Genomic DNA, 19,784 nt, shown 5'->3' with positions numbered 1-19,784 from the left:
GCCTATTTCCTCTTGTTTTTTCCTACCCCCCCCCCAGATGTTCTGGTTTAACTTGGATTTAAACTTGGAGAGTGGTCAGTTTGGATGAGCTATTACCAGCAGGAGAGTGAGTTTGTGTGTGTATGGGGGTGGGGGGGATGTGAGAAAACCTGGATTTGTGCTGGAAATGGCCCACCTTAATTATGCACATTGTAGGGAGAATGGTCACTTTGGATGAGCTATTACCAGCAGGATAGTGAGTCTGTGTGTGTGGTTTTTGGGAGGGGGGTGAGGGGGTGAGAGAACCTGGATTTGTGCAGGAAATGGCCCAACTTTATTATCATGCACATTGTGTAAAGAGTTGTCACTTTGGATGGGCTATCACCAGCAGGAGAGTGAATTTGTGTGGGGGGGTGGAGGGTGAGAAAACCTGGATTTGTGCTGGAAATGGCCCACCTGATGATCACTTTAGATAAGCTATTACCAACTGGACAATGGGGTGGGAGGAGGTATTTTTTCATATTCTCTGTGTATATATAAAGTCTGCTGCAGTTTCCATGGCATGCATCTGATGAAGTGAGCTGTAGCTCACGAAAGCTCATGCTCAAATAAATTGGTTAGTCTCTAAGGTGCCACAAGTACTCCTTTTCTTTTTGCGAACACAGACTAACACGGCTGTTACTCTGAAAAGTGGGGGCAGGTTTTCACAGCCAAGGGAGCTGATATCAGGGCCATTTCTTCTGATGAAGAGCAGAGGCTGCCAGTTCCAACCAGAATCCTGAGGGAGAGGTCTTGGATTCTGGAGGGAGATCTGGATTTTGTCTAGAGCTTTGCTTCCTCCCTCTGATCCTGTCACCTCTCCCTTGATTCCTGCTGCTGGTGTGAAGGAGCTGCTGGATCATGGTCTATTCTCCTGCCCCAGTTCCTGATGAGCAGCACTTCCTACTACACTTGGCACAAACAGCCAGCACAGCTAGCAGAGGAAAGGGAGGGGGATACCTCAGTGGTTTGAGCATTGGCCTGCTAAACCCAGGGTTGTGAGTTCAATCCTTGAGGGGGTCATTTAGGGATCCAGGGCAAAAATTGGAGATTGGTACTGCTTTGAGCAGGGGGTTGGACTAGATGACCTCCTGAGGTCCCTTTCAACCATGATAGTCTACAATTCCATGAAAGAAGTGGTTCTGTCTGTTGAGACAGAGGTTCTGTCTCCTTGACCCAGCCATGCTCCTCAAGGAGGCTGAGGAATGGTGGGAGAGACCATGGTGTATCGCACCTCAAGACCACCAACAGTGTCAGCGAGGTGGCAGGCAGCAGCCTCCCTGTTATTGTGTCTCTTACTCTTCTTTATCTCTGCGATGCCCTTCCTTCTTCCTCTTCTCTCCCCAGATTCCTACTTCCATTCCACCCATCCACCCACACCTCTCTTCTCTCCTACCCCATCCCCCATCTCTGGCCTTTTCTCACCCGAGTCCAGGCTGCTTCGAAGCCCTCTGTACTTTTCACAGAGCAGGGCTTTAAAGTGAATACACGAAGGCTCGGCGCCCAGGGCACAGCAGATGTAACAGCCATGCTCTGCTCTGCACCCCTGGAAGTCCCCCAGCTCTGTCTGCAGGAGAGGAGCCGCATGAAAGTTGCTGAGCTGGGTGAATGGGCGATAAGGAGAGACATGGGAAGAATAACACAAATGGTGTGGTCCCTGCTTCTGACAAGAGGTTGGACATATGTTAAGGAGCCATCACAGGAGCAGTTGGGATGGGACCAAAAAGAACGGAGAGGGAAAGAATTAGTCTCCCAACCATAATTAGATTTTAATCAGGATGGCTGCCTTTTGCTATTTTTAGAGCGAGCAGGACCTAATTTAGCCACACTGTGCTAGCGGATTTGGAATTCAGCTCCACTGAAATCCATGGAGCTGACACAGAGCTTCACGGAGATGCTTCAGTGGCTTAATTGGAGCTAATCTCCAAGTGCAGTAAAGCATCAATGCCAGAGAAGTCAACATGAAATCAATGGAGCCAGCACTGACTTAGGGATCTGATTCTGATCTGACTTACACAAGGATTACATCAGTATACCTCCTCCAGCTTTAGAGGATGGACTCCTGTCTGACACCAGTAAAACGTTATCACAGTCAGGGCCCCAGATTTGATGTAAATATTCCACTTTCTTCATTGGAACATTCATCAGGCTCTTGATCCTTTTAAAATACTGATCTAATCACTCCTCACCCACTCCCCTCGCCTCCCCACCCCACCCAAAGCCACTCGGATACACACACAAAACTGGCTCCTCAATTCCTAAGTGCAAAGCATTGAACTGGGATGTCATTTTATTTGGAAATTGTCTTTCCAGGAGCTGCAGTCTCTTGCAGGATGCAGACCTTGTGAAAGTGAATTGAACCAAAAGCAGTCACAAGAATCATCCTCTTCCATGTCTCGTTTTCTGTGTCGGGCTCAGATGGGGTTACATCACAATCAACTAGTTTATGTATGGCAGGAGGGCCATTTTGGCATCAAAGTTATCAAACAAGTGTTAGTCAGCCACAGGCAGATAAACTGGCTTCAGTTTTCATCTGGAACCTCACAGAATGCTGCACGCGTCTCACGCATCATGATGGGTACCATTCTGATCTCAGGCACCCAAATGTACCTCCATCAGACTTCTGTCACAGGATGGGCTGGCTCTTTAAGAGGGCTGGAGCTCAGCTGTACCTGTGCCAGACTTCACTCACCTTCCCAGATAGGGGAGGTGAGTGACAAATAGGTGACTCAGAGCAGGTCTGTGGGTCAGCCTACACAGCTGAACAAAGGGGGACTGAAGGGAGAGGAAACAGGAGCAGACTTGGAAGTCAGTGCTCGCTAAAGTGTGGGAGGGCAGCCAGGAGGAATCGGAGCATACGAAGCGGCCTTGGGAAGAAAATAGGGCAGCTTTCAGCGATGAGGGAAGAGCAGATAGCCTGGTTGGTGAGGTTTCTCAGAGCTGGGAACTCATAGTAGAGGGTGGGTGTAGGTTCCCCCTCTGCTGCCACTTTTTCTTGGGGTGCAGCAACCCCTGCTAATAACTGGAGGGTGAATAGTATGACTAGAGCCCAGGAGAAGGACAGTGTTTCATTTGGACTCTGGTTCACCAGGATGGGATGGACTTTTTGGATTTAGCTGGAGGGCTAGGTCCTTGCAGAATCTGACATTGCTGGGAGCCAGTGAATGACTGACAGTAAGGGGAAACTGAGGCAGAGGAAAGGCCCAACACTGGGTGCAGAGGGGCTCTTGGTAAACCAGCATCTTCAGTAGCATTTCTCTGGATTTACACTGGTGTAGCTGAAATCAGAATCTGAGCCAAGGTTTCTAGACCCAGTCTGATTGCATTAACCTCACTGTGCAGGTCAGGAAAAAGTCTGACCAGTAAATGGGAACACATGCAGCCAAAATAAGCACCCTGATTTTAGTGAATGAGTAGTGGACTCTTTACAGATCAGGAGTTGTTGTATTTAGATATTTTCCATGGAACTGCCCAATGTAAGGCGAAGAAGAAAACAGCAACAATTCACATAACAAAATATAGGAAATGAGGGTGTTGATAATATTACAACAAACAAAACAAAACTTGGAAACTCCAAATTTGAAAGTTCAGCCTCTGTATCTAGTCACAGTAAAGCACCATTCATAACATGATCCATATTCACTGAGTATGGGAGACTGGTCCTTACAGGTGAAAAATCAAACAAATAAAAAGTTTGTATTATTATGTAAAGAAAGTTATTTAAGAACTAAAATCACTGACGGTCAGGTCCTGGTCCACTGAATTTAATAGCAGGAACAGAATATGTATTGTTCAAAATTACCAAAATAATACATTTTTATCAATTATTTTGTCCTTCACTTACCTGGCATGTGCTGGGGCATGTTTATCCTGAGGCCACCAAGGGCAATGCAGACACACCCAAAGGATTGTGGGAGATGCAGCTGATATTTAATCACCACATAAAGAAAAGCCAAGAGCTTGGGACTTAGACCTTGGCAAGATCAGTGACAACTCCGCCTTCAGTGGCGAATGTTCATTCTATTGTCTTAGGTACTTGCATGGCCTCCATTACGGTAGGATCTGAACACCCTGTAACCTGCAATGTATTTAAACTCACAACACCTCTGTGAGGTAGAGAAGTATTATCACCCCTGCTTTACAGATGGGGAACTGAGGCACAGAAAGACCAAGTGACATGTGCACAGTCACACAGGAACTCTATAACACAGCAAGGAGTGGCGTACTGCTCTAACCCCTGGACCACCCTTCCTCTATTTTAACATGCCGCTGATAGGCTCTGCACAAGTACTAGGTAGTCCCTGGCCTGAGAAGATTGCACTCAGAGTGGAGAGGCGGCATTGGGAAGCTCAGTGGAGAAATAACTTTTTTATTTTAAGCTAATGACTCATTTCTTGTGAGCAACACAAAAGAAGCAAAAGCTAGATCAATATGCCCTTGGAGGGGTCACTGACTGAGGCTCTTCCCTCTTCAGGCAGAATGAGGGAACCAGTCACCTTATAGCACCATCTCTCCCATCTGCTAGACCCCCTGAAGGGCTCTGTAAGGGTCTAGAAGCAGACTCAAGATTGGGGCATGGTGCAGCTACAAGACTGAACATTCCAAAGATAAAGGTTAGGCAAGGTCCTAAACTGTTCTCAAGATTTACAGTGTCATCCAAGTGCCTCAAATAAAATGCAGCATTTGATTCACTTCTGCAGCCATCTGTTATCCAGTGTGGTTTGGGGCTATTGGACAGGTGTCCTTTTCAGCGCTGCTTATGGTTTTTAAGGCCTCAAGAAAGCAGCTGGAAACTTACCCGTGAACATATAAATGGAATTCATATTGTAATCTCTGAATAAACCATGTAATATAGATTAAAGGGACTGCTGATACCTTTGAACATTTGCTTCCAAGACAAAGCACTTAGGAACTCCCCCTCTCCCCCAAAAAAACCCGTATTAAGAATAAATCTCTTTCAGCGTTAGCAATTCATTCCATTTTAAATAAAAATTCCAGATGCTGGGGAAATACTGGAAAAAAGTGTGGAAGTCAAACCAAAAAGACACAGGAACAAGGGATAAAGAAGTGTTACAAAATGCACAGAGTCCTCATCATTAAAAAGTCACCATTTGCCAAACCACCACATAATTGGGGTTAAACTGAGGGGGAGAAGGCAGGCGTACAGCTCTCATCCCTTTGCTAAAAGCAGAGGAAGACCTTCCCTGGCTCTCCCTACCTTAATATGAGCTCCCTATTTTAACTACCACTGCACATATTGGTATCTCAGATGCCAGTTTCCCCTTATCCTTATGGAGTAGGAAATAACGGTGCTAACCGTGCAGACATATCAGCAGTTACATAGCACAAATGTACAGGTAGAGCAGAGTGATTTAAACTAGGGCTGTTGATTAATCACAGTTAACTCAAACAATTAACTCAAAAAAATGAATCATGATTAAAAAAATTAATCACAATTAATCACAGTTTAATCGCACTGTTAAACAATAGAATACCAATTGACATTTATTAAATATTTTGGATGTTTTTCTACATTTTCATATATGTTCTAGTCTGTGTTGTAACTGAAATCAAAGTGTATATTATTTTTATCATAAATATTTGTACTGTAAAAATGATAAAAGAAATAGTATTTTTCAATTTACCTCATACAAGGACTGTAGTGCAATCGCTTTGTTGTGAAAGTGCAACTTACAAATGTAGATTTTTTTTGTTACATAACTGCACTCAAAAATAAAACAATGGAAAATTTTAGAGCCTGCCAAGTCCACTCAGTCCTACTTCTTGTTCAGCCAATTGCTCAGACAAACAAGTTTGTTTACATTTGCAGAAGATAATACTTCTTGTTTACAATGTCACCAGAAAGTGAGAACAGGCGTTCTCATGGCACTGTTGTAGCTGGTGTCACAAGATATTTACTTGCCAGATGTGTTAAAGATTCCTATGTCCCTTCATGCTTCAGTCACCATTCCAGAGGACATGCTTTCATGCTGATGACGCTCATTAAAAAAATAATGCGTAAATTCAATTTGTGACTCAACTCCTTGGGGGAAAATTGTATGTCCCCTGTTCTATTTTACCTTCGTTCTGCCACATATTTCATGTTATAGCAGTCTTGAATGATGACCCAGCACATGTTGTTAATTTTAAAAACACTTTCACTGCAGATTTGACAAAACGCAAAGAAGGTACCAATGTGAGATTTCTAAAGATAGCTACAGCACTCAACCCAAGGTTTAAGAATCTGAAGTGCCTTCCAAAATCTGAGAGCAGCAAGATGTGGCACATGCTTTCAGAAGTCTTAAAAGAGCAACACTACGATGTGGAAACTACAGAACCCGAACCACCAAAAAAGAAATCAACCTTCTGCTGATGGCATCTGACTCAGATAATGAAAATGAACATGCGTCGGTCCACACTGCTTTGGATTGTTATCAAGCAGAACCCGTCATCAGCATGGATGCATGTCCCCTGGAATGGTGACTGAAGCATGAAGGGACATAGGAATCTTTAACACATCTGGCAAGTAAATATCTTGTGATGCCAGCTACAACAGTGCCATGAGAACGCCTGTTCTCACTTTCAGGTGACATTGTAAACAAGAAGTATTATCTTCTGCAAATGTAGACAAATTTGTTTGTCTGAGCAATTGGCTGAACAAGAAGTAGGACTGAGGGGACTTGCAGGCTCTAACATTTTCCATTGTTTTATTTTTGAATGCAGGGGTTTTTTGTACATAATTCTACATTTGAAAGTTCAACTTTCATGATAAAGAGATTGCACTACAGTACTTGTATTAGGTGAATTGAAAAATACTATTTCTTTTGTTTTTTTTACAGTGCAAATACTTGTAATCAAAAATAAATATAAAGTGAGCACTGTACACTTTGTATTCTGTGTTGTAATTGAAATCAATATATTTGAAAATGTAGAAAAGATCCAAAAATATTTAAATAAATGGTATTCTATTGTTGTTTAACAGTGCGATTAATCGCCCAATTAATTCTTTTAATCGCTTGACAGCCCTAATTTAAACTACAGCCAGAATAATTGGTATGGGAAGCATGTGTAATAATCATTGAATATGAAACCCATTTGAAACAAAAGTAGGTAATCTGGCAGTACAAACGCGTGGTAATTACAGGATAGATGTTTGGATGAAGCCTTGACAACGTACAGTAAGTCTTTTTTTTATTGGCTAAGGATAATGGACTATATGTTTTCAATATTTAAGGAATGATGACACTTCATGGTCTCTAGCCATTGCCCTGGCATTATTTTCTAATGTACTTTACAGCACACAGTACATCTAATGATGCATCTTTTATCTGATGTGGCCATTTAGACAAGTGTGTCAGAGCAGGGGCTGTCTCTTACTATGCGTATCTATGGCACCAAGCACAGCAGGGTCATGACCTAATTTGGGGCCTCTCAGTGTTACTGTAATAGAAATAATCATCATCTACAAGAAAAACATGAAGGCTGGTGCCACCATGCCTGATATGGATCACAACGGAGAGGGCCAATCTCAGGTCAGAGTGTCAAAAATCTGGGCAGACACTCTCACACTGGTGGCATATTTTATAATTAAATTTAACCAAACCAGCAACAAATGTGTGCTCCTGGATCGCTCTAGTAGCTTAACAGGGAGCCACGTCCAGTCCCATTACACACTCCAGCCTATATTACCAACCAGACAAACTAGACTTCTGTGATGAGGTCTCAAACTAGACTACACTTAGGAAGGAACAATCAGTTGCATACATACAAAATGGGAAATGACTGCTTAAGAAGGAGTACGGCGGAAAGGGATCTCAGCGTCATAGTGGGTCACAAGCTAAATATGAGTCAACAGTGTAACGCTGTTGCAAAAAAAAAGCAAACATAATTCTGGGATGTATTAGCAGGCGTATTGTAAGCAAGACACGAGAAGTAATTCTTCCGCTCCACTCCACACTGATTAGGCCGCAACTGAAGTATTGTGTCCAGTTCTGGGAGCCACATTTCAGGAAAGATGTGGACAAATTGGAGAAAGTCCAGAGAACAGCAACAAAAATGATTAAAGGTCTAGAAAACATGATCTATGAGGGAAGATTGAAAAAACTGGGTTTGTTTAGTCTGGAAAAGAGAAGACTGAGGGGGGACATGATAACAGTTTTCAAGTACATAAAATGTTGTTATAAGGAGGAGGGAGAAATATTGTTCTTCTTAACCTCTGAGGATAGTACAAGAAGCAATGGGCTTAAATTGCAGCAAGGGCGGTTTAGGTTGGACATTAGGAAAAATTTCCTAACTGTCAGAGTGGTAAGCACTGGAATAAATTGCCGAGGGAGGTTGTGGAATCTCCAGCATTGGGGATTTTTAAGAGCAGGTTGGACAAACACCTGTCAGGGATGGTCTAGACAATACTTAGTCCTGCCTTGAGTGCAGGGGACTGGACTAGATAACCCCTCGAGGTTCGTTACAGTTCTATGATTCTATGACAGGTTATTAAAACCAAAATCATCATAAACTAGGACTTCCAGCCCCAGGGGATGGTCACTTACCCAGGTCAATGAATGCTCAGGACCTTACACCAAAGACAATGTTGCAGCCAATCCTTTACTAAACTAACTAAAGATTTATTAACTAAGAAAAAGAAATGAGAGTTATTAAAAGATTAAAACAAACAAAATACACTACAGTTGAATCAAAGTATGTATTCCAAAATGATAGCAGTGATGTTAAAACTGTTAGTTTTCTATATGTCTCTCTGGGTTAGCCAAATAGTCTTTGGGGACCACAGTTTTTTGGTTTAAAATTTCCTGTCAGAATTCACCAGTTCAGCGATGGGGTAAAGTAAAAGTGGCCAGGGGCCTTTTTTCCTCCCTTTTTAGATCTTGACACTTTTTGCTGGAAAAATTCTGGCTGTGTCATGGGGTCAGGCAATTACATAGTGTATGTGCTTTGCCATCAGTCCTTCATATGAATTGCAAATTTTTGCTTGCACCTTCTGTGTACCTGCCATTTGAGGTACTTCAGAAATGACATGAGAGGCGCTTGTTTACAATTCCTTTGTTATTCCTGAAGAGCCAACCTGTGGGTGTTTCTCTGGCTCAAATGTTTGAGTTACAAACATATGGCAAAATTTCACAATTCCACACACAATGTCGATACACACATTGTACCAAGATAATACTCAGCAGATTATAACTTTTCCAACAATACCTCAAGGCATACTTTGTACAAGATTTAACACAATTTTTGTGTACACTTGTGAACATTTGTGTAACACATATTAGTGTGAACAGTCACCTTCCCCTTTCGATAGCATCACCACAGGATGTTATTTCTGTAGGATATTTTCTATTGTACATATCATAGCCCCTCCCATAGAGAAAATAAACCCAACCAGGCAGTGGGCTACTTTCCTCCCTACTTCACCTAAAGCAATCAGATGATTATTTTTTCCTCCCTTTTCCATGGGAGACTCAAGAGGATATAACTGAAAGGATTTGGTTTGGTTTAGTTATCATGATCTCAGGCTCTTCACTCCCAATGCGATGCTGGGATGGGAGCATAAGATGTCCCCACCTAGATCCCATTTGTCTGGCAAAAATATTCTGGGAGCTATTAGATAGTCTGAACTTGAGAAGAAACTCCTGGATCATATAGGAATAGCTGAGAAAAAAACATGTGTGTAATTCATCTACTCATTCATTTAAAGTAAGAAAAAACCCACAGCACCTTTCACACAGGGGTTAAGTTGTGGTGACTACTCTCTTCCCGCCCCTCCCAAGCACCAGTTACTACCCTCACAATCCCAGCCCAGTTGCTACCCACTTGCTCCATTCACCCTCCTGTCTCATGGCATAGATTTGATCTAAAGCCCAGAGAAGTCAATGGGGAGTCTTTTCCATTGACTTCAATGAGTTCTGGATCAGGCCTCGAGAGGGCTGGGGTCCTCTCTCTCCCTCTGGTTTCTGTAACCCAGCAATGGGTTTCTCTCTCTTCTCTTAGGTGCTGGCAGGGTTAGGGGTTCTTACTCTCTGCCTGTGGATGTCCAGTTTTCCCTTCTCCTACCTGCTCTGTGGAAGAGAGCTCTCCACTCACCGGGTAGAAGGTCTATTGTCTCTTTCCCCTATTCCCCATCCAGCCGCTGACAGGGAGAAGACATTGCTGCTGGGTAATGGGGAGCATACAGAAGGCGCTGGGGAAAAGGCATCAAACATCCAAGATGATGCTAAAGCAGCAATTCTCTCCCGGCAGAACTCTGTGCCATTGATCCAGGGGGAAATATTCCTCTTTGGGATGAGCCATCTGTTTGCTGTTACCTGAAGAAAGTTAGACTCTGTGTCTGAAGTTTTAGACGGCCTATTGCTATCTTGTAGCCAAAGATTTGTTTAGATATTAGATTACTTACAACTCAGCTATGCCGAGGGGAACTGCAACCATGTGCATTGCAAAAAACTATTTTATTTACTGTGTAATATCCTTAGATGGGAAGTGTTTATTGGCTGGGCTCTAACTTCGATCTCATGAGCACAGTTTAGTAGTGTTGCTAAATCCTGAGTCTCGTGGGAGACCTAAAGGAGTGATCATAGGACATACTTATTATTCTCTGATACTCCACTCTTATTGCATGCAAAACTCTCACTTACTTTCATATATTTTTATATAACCCAATTAGAAAGCCTCCACTCAGGGCTCTGGGTACTTTTCCAACCATAAAAAAATCAGAATAATTACATACAAAACATACAATAAAATGCAATGAAATCTGCTTACATTGTTTTGTGCACCACCTGCCAATCAAAACTAACCAAACCTCCTATCCCACAGTCTGCCTTACAGAACAGATAGGGTTTGCTCTGTGCCCAGATTAACCAGTCTGGGCTCTGGCAGACCAGTGTGGGAATCAAATTCCTAGAGTCCAGGGGCTTTCACAAGGAAGGAATGTCACAGGAGTTACTGGGGCTTGTGGCAGGCCAAGAGGAATCTATAACATTTAGAACAAGGGATTATTTGTTAGGACTTGGATAATTTATTAGTAATAGTCCCAGCTGTTTCTGGGGCAGGGGCAATGTGAGGGAGAGAGCCAGGCTGGGTCTGCCCTTCTCAGTCCCCTTTGGAGTCTGGACTAAGCCCCCACGACTTCCCACAAACATACACACAGCTACTTAGGGCAGGAGGCCCCATCACCTGCTGAGCAGCAGAGCCAGAATGGCCTGGGAGGCCAGAGACAGTGTAAAATGCCAGTTTGGCCCACAGGGAATGGCCCCTTTAAATGAAAACATAGCTGCTCAGGAAAACTCCTGCTGTTTGAAAAGACCTGATTGGCACTTGCACTGGGGAAGGTTCAGTGTGGTAATGAGCTGAGCTCTGGACCAACTCTACAGATACTTTTCTAGCGAGAGGCTCTATGATTTTGTTCACTTTCCTACTCTGTACTCCTGTTTCTACTTTTGATCTACTTGGGGAGGGTGGAGGAGTAAATGCAGTAAACATTACTGCGTTTACTTGGAACAGCTCCTGTAACAAGTGTGACAATAACACTACACATTTCTAACACTGACAACCACTATCTACCAAGTTGCGTGTGTAAATTCATTCTAGCCAGTGAAGTTGCCCAGTAACCTTGTCAATCAGTAACTTTAAAAGCAGGGAAGGTTTAGTAGAAGAGTGCATTCTCCTCATACCTTGTAACCAACGTATAAAAACAGGTTTCAGAGTAACAGCCAGGTTAGTCTGTATTCACAAAAAGAAAAGGAGTATTTGTGGCACCTTAGCGACTAACAAATTTATTTGAGCATAAGCTTTCGTGAGCTACAGCTCACTTCATTGGATGCATACTGTGGAAAATACAGAAGATGTTCTTATACATATAAACCATGAAAAAATGGGTGTTTACCACTACAAAAGGTTTTCTCTCCCCCCACCTCACTCTCCTGCTGGTAATAGCTTATCTAAAGTGATCACTCTCCTTACCATGTGTATGATAATCAAGTTGGGCCATTTCCAGCACAAATCCAGGTTTTCTCCCCACCCCCCACAAACCCACTCTCCTGTTGGTAATAGCTTATCTAAAGTGATCACTCTCCTTACTATAAGAAAAGGAGGACTTGTGGCACCTTAGAGACTAACCAATTTATTTGAACATAAGCTTTCGTGAGCTACAGCTCACTTCATCGCATCCAATACTGTTTCCACGGTATGCATCTGATGAAGTGAGCTGTAGCTCATGAAAGCTCATGCTCAAATAAATTGGTTAGTCTCTAAGGTGCCACAAGTACTCCTTTTCTTTTTGCGAATACAGACTAACACGGCTGTTACTCTGAAACCTGTTCCTGGGGAGTAGAGTTTCTTAGTCAATATACCATACCATGATGACAGTCTGAAGATTAGTGACTCTTGAACAAGCACGCTTTGCCATGTGCTTTTCATTTTATAACCTGATAATCAGGCTTTTATGCTGCAGGAAAAGAAAAATCCTGCTGAAAAGGTAAAACAAACTAAAACAAGATGTATTTAATCCTGCACTAAGGATATCATGACATTTGCTGGACTAACTGAAATGCACAACATCACGCTGGGAATCTGTACATGCACGTCTATCCAGTTGTAGTACATCTCAAAAGGTCAAAGCTATTCCATCTGAAACAAACATAAAAGGTCAGAACACACAACCACCACATGCATAAGAAAGTTACAAAAAGCTTTCATGAAAATCTATCACTGCTCACAGCAGAGATAATCTCTCTGAAGAGGTTTATTTCACAGCTTATTTGAAAATAAATGTATTTCCTTTTTTAAAAAAGGCTTAAAGAGGTCTGCTCTAAATGTATTAAAAATGTGAAACCATAGGAAAGAAGAACATCTAAGGGCTCTCTGCAGGCACTGAACAAAACAAATAGGTCTGGATTTTTTTGTTACCATACAAAAAGAGAAAAAATTGATTGTTTTTTGTACTTAGTTAATTTTATAAAATATCACCATTTTATTCTGCAGAGCTGGTAACACCACCTTTAGTTTACATTGCCCAACATTTTGCATTATAAAATCCTGTTCTCGGGTGCTTCTAAGCTTTGACAAACTTTAGCCATTTGGGCTGAAGCTTTCCATGCCAGGTGTCTGACTTAGGCTGAATTGTTTTCAAAAGCTTCAGCACAAATGGTTCAGTCATTTCTGAGGATGAGAAGAGGGCAAAACATATTTTGTCCATATTTTAAAAAATCCTTACAACCATCTCATTGAGAAGCTCTAGTACCTTCATGCTTCGGAGCAGGGACCTGAAATTTGTGACAGGGATGTGCCTTTGGCTGCTCCCATGAAAAGGCACCCAAATCTGGCCAACTCATTAATCTAAAAAAAAAAAAAAAAATCATGGTTTACAAATGCTCAGGGAAGACTCGTTAGGGTTTCGCAGTTAGCTTCTCCAAAGATTCCTTTTGTACTGAGCTTGCTCCAATTCCCTGGAAAATCCTGCTCCCGGATTGTGGTGCCAGGCAGTGGAACTGAGAACAGGGACGCTGTATCTCCTTTGCTCCCCCTGCTGGGCCCAGGCACTATGGAGGAGAAAACAGTCTGATGCAGTTGCAGAGGACACAAGGGCCAACATGGGGGGCAAGGCAGAAGGAGTAGACTGGGACAAGGAGCCTGGCAGGAGACTGAGAATGAATGAGGAGGCAGGGGACGTACAACAGGACAGGCTCAGATGGGTCTGAAACCACTAGAGAACACTCCCCTCAAGCCTAGGATAGAACCTGTGATTTCTCTGAAACCTAAAAATATTCCTTTGCTGTCAGCAAACAACTGAAACCCACCAGCAAAGGGTGTGTCTCATTCCCCTTCTGTCTCTAGTGGCTGGTCCAGATACAGGACAATCTACTGCAGCTTTTGGGTGCTCTACTAACTCAAGTGGCAGAGGTCTGGACTGAGGATATGAAGGCTCCAGCCCTGCTGATGACCCACATGGGCGTCAGTATGATCCCATATGATGGAATTACTGTTTTTTCACTTTGCTTTTTAAAAAACCTAGAAAATTACACACACACCATTAAAAGAGCATTAAAGATGAAAAAAATAAGAAAATCAAGCATTCAAAGATTAGAAAGTGCCAGAATTATGATCGTCTGTTCAACCTTAATTCAGTGCCTGTGCATTATGACAATCTATATAATCGGTTAATATTTTTCCACAGGACTCCTACCTCATTTAGTGCACAGGATGGTCAATGCTCACTTGAGCAGCTATTTAATATATGTTTTCTCTTCATTGCTCAGTGGGTGGCCCTAAGCCCTATGTACTGAACACTATTCAACCCCTACTCTTTGTTATTAATTTCCTCATGAACATTTTTATGGTGCTTGAAACTAGAGTATCTAAGTGCTTTACACACATTATTTTCACAATACCCTGTGAAGTGAGGTAGTATTATCCCAAATTTATGGATGGGAACTGAGCCACAAAGAATAAAACACACACTAATTTTGGGGATACAATTTGCGATGCCTTGGGTGTGATTTTTCAGAGTACTTAGCATTATATAGCACGTCTTATGTTCAAAGCACAGCTCCCATTGATTTCAGCTGCAGCTGCACAAGTGCTAAACACTCACAAATCAGACCCCAGGGTCTGACATTGGGCATCCAGAAAATGAGGGACACACAAGCAGTAGCCACCTGTTAAAAGTCTGGTTTAAAGTGACTTGCCTAACACCACACAGCAACTCGGTGGCACAGGCAGAATCCAATTTCTCCAGGGTTTCATTCAACTTTCTTAAGCACATAAGCATCCTTTTTCTTCCTGCAAACATTCACTACACAACTTCCAGCATCTGCAACAAATGAGGCAGGGGTCCTACTGACAACAGCTCCCTTCACTACACAGCTCTGATTCATCCCCAAAATACTGTCCATCCTATGCACTGAATGAGGCAGGGGTCCTGTATAAAAAATAGTTTGTGATCACGTAATTTTACTATATCATAATAATGCATACACACAAGAGGACCCAACTGAGGTTGCATCAGCAAGTAATTGTGGCATTTCCTGAGTATTTGACTCTGCATCCATAATATTCTTTTAACATAATTTGTGTAATGCAGAATAATAGAAATCTAGGGGGAAAAGGGACCTCCAGCCCCCTACTTAAACCATCTCTGACAGTTATTTCTCTAACCTGTCCTTAAAGACCTCAAACAGTAGGGATTCCATCAACTCCCTTTGAAGCCTATTCTAGTACTTAACTACTCTAAATATTAAGAAAAACTTTCTAACTATAAACCTAAATCTCCCTTGCTGCAGATTCAGCCCATTACTTCTCATCCTTCCTTCAACGGACATGGAGAAAAACTGATCACCATCTTCTTTATAACAGCCCTTAGTCTTCTTTTCTCAAGACTAAACATGCCCCATTTATTTAACCTTCCCTCAGAGGTCAGGTTTTCTAGACCTTTTTATCATTTTTGTTGCTGTCCTCTGGACTCTCTCCAATTTGTCCGTATCTTTCCTAAAGTGTGGCAGCCAGAACTGGACACACTACTCCAGATGAGACCTCAACAGTGCAAAGTAGAGTGGGATAATTACCTCTTGTCGCCGAGCGCGGTTGGGGCAGGGCTGCTGGCTCTCCCCACATGGTGGGAGTCTGGGGTCAGAGGCTCCTGTCGAGCCCTGCATGGTGGGGTCCGGGGCTGCCGGCCATCCCTGCAAGCTCTGGGGCAGCCGTGAGGCAGGGGGACAGGGCAGCCAGCCCACCCCACATGGCAGGGTCCGGGGCTGCTTCTGCCCAGCCACAAAAGCTCTGGGACAGCTGGCTCATCCCACAAACTCTGGAGTCCAGGGTAGCCGCATGGCTGCCCACTCCATGTGGTGAGGGTCTGGGCAGCCAGCCCACCACCTGGGGTCCAGGGTAGAGAGCCAGCCCTGCAAGGTCCAGGGCAGCTGCAAGGTGGGGGTCCGGGGCAGGCAGCTGGATGGCCCACAATGTGTAATAAGTTGAGAACCACTGCTTTATTGAATTTTCTCCTGAATTCAGACCAATTCTCCAGGTTTCTCGCGGTCATTTTTAATTCTAATACTGTCTTCCAAAGTGCTTGCAACCCCTCCCAGTTTGACATCATCTGCAAATTTTATAAGCATATTCTCCACTCCATTATCCAAGTCATTTTGGAAAATATTGAATAATACTGGACCCAGGACTAGGACCAGTATTAGATACATCCTCCTATTTTGACAGCAAACCATTGGTAACTTCTCTGAGTACAGTCTTTCAAGCAGTTGTGCACCTACCTTATAGTAATTTCATCTAGATCACATTTCCCTAGTTTGCTTATGATACCACAGAATCATAGGCCTGGAAGGGACCCTGAGAGGTCATCTAGTACAGTCCACCGCACACTTGGCAAGACTAAGTATTATCTAGACCATCCCTGACAGGTGTTTGTCTAACCTGCTCTTAAAAATCTCCAATGATGGAGATTCCACAACCTCCCTCGGCAATTTGTTCCAATGCTTAACCACCCCCACATGAAGTTTTTTCTAATGTCCAACCTAAACCCCCTTTGCTGCAATTTAAGTCCATTGCTTCTTCTCCTATCCTCAGAGGTTAAAGAGAACAATTTTCCTCTCTCCTCCTGGTAACAAACCTTTATGTACTTGAAAATTGTTATGTCCCCCTCACACTTCTCTTCTCCAGACTAAACAAACCCGTTTTTTTCAATCTTCCCTCATAGGTCAGGTTTTCTAGACCTTTAATCATTTCTATTGCTCTCCTCTGGACTATCTCCAATTTGTCCACATTTTTCCTAAACATGGCTCCCAGAACTAGACACAATACTCCAACTGAGGCCTAATCAGCGAAGAATTACTTTTTGTGTCTTGCTTACAACACTCCTGTTAAAATATCCCAGAATGAGGTTTCCTTTTTTTGCAACAATGTTACACTCTTGACTCATATTTAGCTTGTGATCCACTATGACCCCCAGATCCCTTTCTATAGTATCCTTCTTAGGCAGTCATTCCCCATTTTATGTGTGCGCAACTGATTGTTCCTTCTTAAGTGGAGCACTTTGCATTTGTCCTTATTGAATTTCATCCCATTTACTTCAGACCATTTCTCCAGTTTGTCCAGATCATTTTGAATTTTAATCCTATCCTCCAAAGCACTTGCAACCCCTCCCAGCTTATTATCATCCGCAAACTTTGTAAGTGTACACTCTATGCCATTATCTAAATCATTGATGAAGATAGTGAACAGAATTGATCCCTGCAGGACCCCACGCGATATGTTCTTCCAGCTTGACTGTGATCCACCGATAACTAGTCTCTGGGAATGGTTTTGCAGTTATGCACCCACCTTATAGTAGCTCCATTTAGGTTGTATTTCCCTAGTTTGTTTAGGAGGTCATGCAAGACAGTATCAAAAACTTTACTAAAATCAAGATATACCATATCTACCACTTCCCCCCCATCCACAAGGTTTTTACCCGGTCAAAGAAAGCTATTATGTTAGTTTGACACAATTTGTTCTTGACAAATCCATGCTCACTGTTATCACCTTATTATCGTCCAGGTGTTTGCAAATTGACTGTTTAATTATTTGCTCTATTATCGTTCTGGTACTGAAGTTAAGCTGACTGGTCTGTAATTCCCCAGGCTGTTCATATTTCTCTTTTGATAGATAGGCACTATGTTTGCCCTTTTCCAGTCCTCTGAAATATCCCCCATCTTCCATGACTTTTCCAAGATAATCTCTAATGGCTCAGATATCCCCTCAGTCAGTTCCTTGAGTATGCTAGACTGTATTTCCATCAGGTTCTGGTGACCTGAAGACCTCTAGCTTGTCTAAGTAATTTTTAACTTGGTCTTTGCCTATTTTAGGCTCTTATCCTACCTCATTTTCACTGGCATTCACTATGGTAGACATCCAATCGCTACTAACCTTTCTGGTGAAAAACAAAACAAAAAACAGTCTCTCTGGGACCAACATGATTACAGTAATAGTGCATCTCACAATACATGGCAGTTATCCCACAACAGACAGCAAACATTTCTCATAAAGCAGTGAGCCTGCAGGCAATGTGGATGACACTGGGTTATCTACCTATACTGTATACATTTTTTAGTAATTCAGCTGCACTTCGTCCACAAATCTTATAGTGGTGCAATTTATGTTCAGACTCACCCTTAGACACAAGGGCCTGTGAACTTTATTTTTCTTTGTTATTTATAGATTATGTGCCCACGTGGCAGATATCAAACAAGGATGGAAGCATGGGTCACCAATGCGATCATGATATTTCAAAGGAGCAGTCTATGCACAATGTTATATAGACACCATAGCCCATCACCACTTGCCCTTTATTAGCCACTAGCTGTTTTTGTCCAAGAGCTGCATTACTGAATACACAAGCAAGCAACATACCAACTATTAGCATAAAACTTATTTATAAACTGGAGATGCAGCCAGAAAGACTTTCTCTTTCACTAACTTTGGTTAATATGCATGTGTTTAGGAAGGCATATGACCTCCAGTTCAACACTCCTATAGAAATCTTGAAAAATAAGAGCTTCTGCATGTAGGGTTATGGCCTGGTAAGGTAGAAATGTTAAGGACATGGGGTTGATGATAGAGAAGAAATACAAGTAAGTAATCTTGCTCCCATAGCTTGGGCTCATTGCTCTGTTCAACTTTCTGCAAGGTTTTATGAAAGGGTTTAGAAACATGCTCCATGAGCATGTGTGTTCATTTGAGATTTGTGAAATATTTTCTGCTAGCAGGAAATTTCAGAATGCACTTAATATTTTTATTGTTACAAAGCGTTCTTTGTTAATAAGTTCTTTCAGTAAGACAATTTTTCCTTGAAGATCAGAATTCTCTCAATATCTTTATTTCTTTTAATTATAATATCAAGATATTCAAAATTAACAAAATTGCTCCTTATTTGGCACTTCTAGATACGTTTGCTCATGCACTCTGATGGAAAATACTGCTCTTTATTTATTTAATCTGAGTACAACTTGGCAGGAATAGTTTCCAGCAACAGATCAATTATGTTTAAAATATTCTCTGTAAAAAACATTGCTATTTGATTGAATTATTTAGGCACCTAGCCACAAAGGCTTATAGTTTGTTTTTTATTAGTATACTTTTACCAAGAGTTCCTGAGTTTGGCTTAGAAGTTTTAGAACTCTTTAGCAGAAATCAGTTTCCACAGTAAAAGGTTTAGTATAGAAAATTTCTTTAAAACATAAAAAGGTACACAAAACCTCAAAACATCAATTCAAATTTTTATGTTGAGAGCACAAGAAAAAGTAAATAATTTTAAATTGTTAGACTACTAATCATATAGCCACGCAAGCCTATTATGGTAAACTGATTCCAATCTCTCAACAGCTCTGAAGCTCTTCCAGCACAGGAGACAGAGAGGGTATAGCCCTCGAAGAAAAGAAACACCTGCGGTCACTTTCACTTTATTTTACTGCTCCTCAGTGCAACTCAGTAGCTTGAAGAAAATCCAATATAAACCTCCTTCATTAGAAAAATGATGATTGGGGACAAGGAAGTCTCAAAGCCAAGGAGGAGCCTAAAGAAGAAATGGAAATACCCTACAGCCCCACAAAGAGTGCAAGACCACAGTGGAGAGGAGGAAGAGACCTGGAATGTGATGCCATATGATGGATCTGTTGTCCTAATTAGAATAATGTCAAGTTATTCTTCCTCTAGCAATTCCACATTTCATCAGGTCAATTCCATATTTTTCATAATACATCCAAAAAAAGCAAGGA

The sequence above is a fragment of the Lepidochelys olivacea genome (genome assembly GCF_965140295.1).
Source record: "Lepidochelys olivacea isolate rLepOli2 genome assembly, chromosome: 5".
Lineage (NCBI taxonomy): Eukaryota > Metazoa > Chordata > Testudines > Cheloniidae > Lepidochelys > Lepidochelys olivacea.
The sequence above is the reverse complement of the archived record's forward strand: the minus strand, read 5'-3'. Positions refer to the sequence as shown.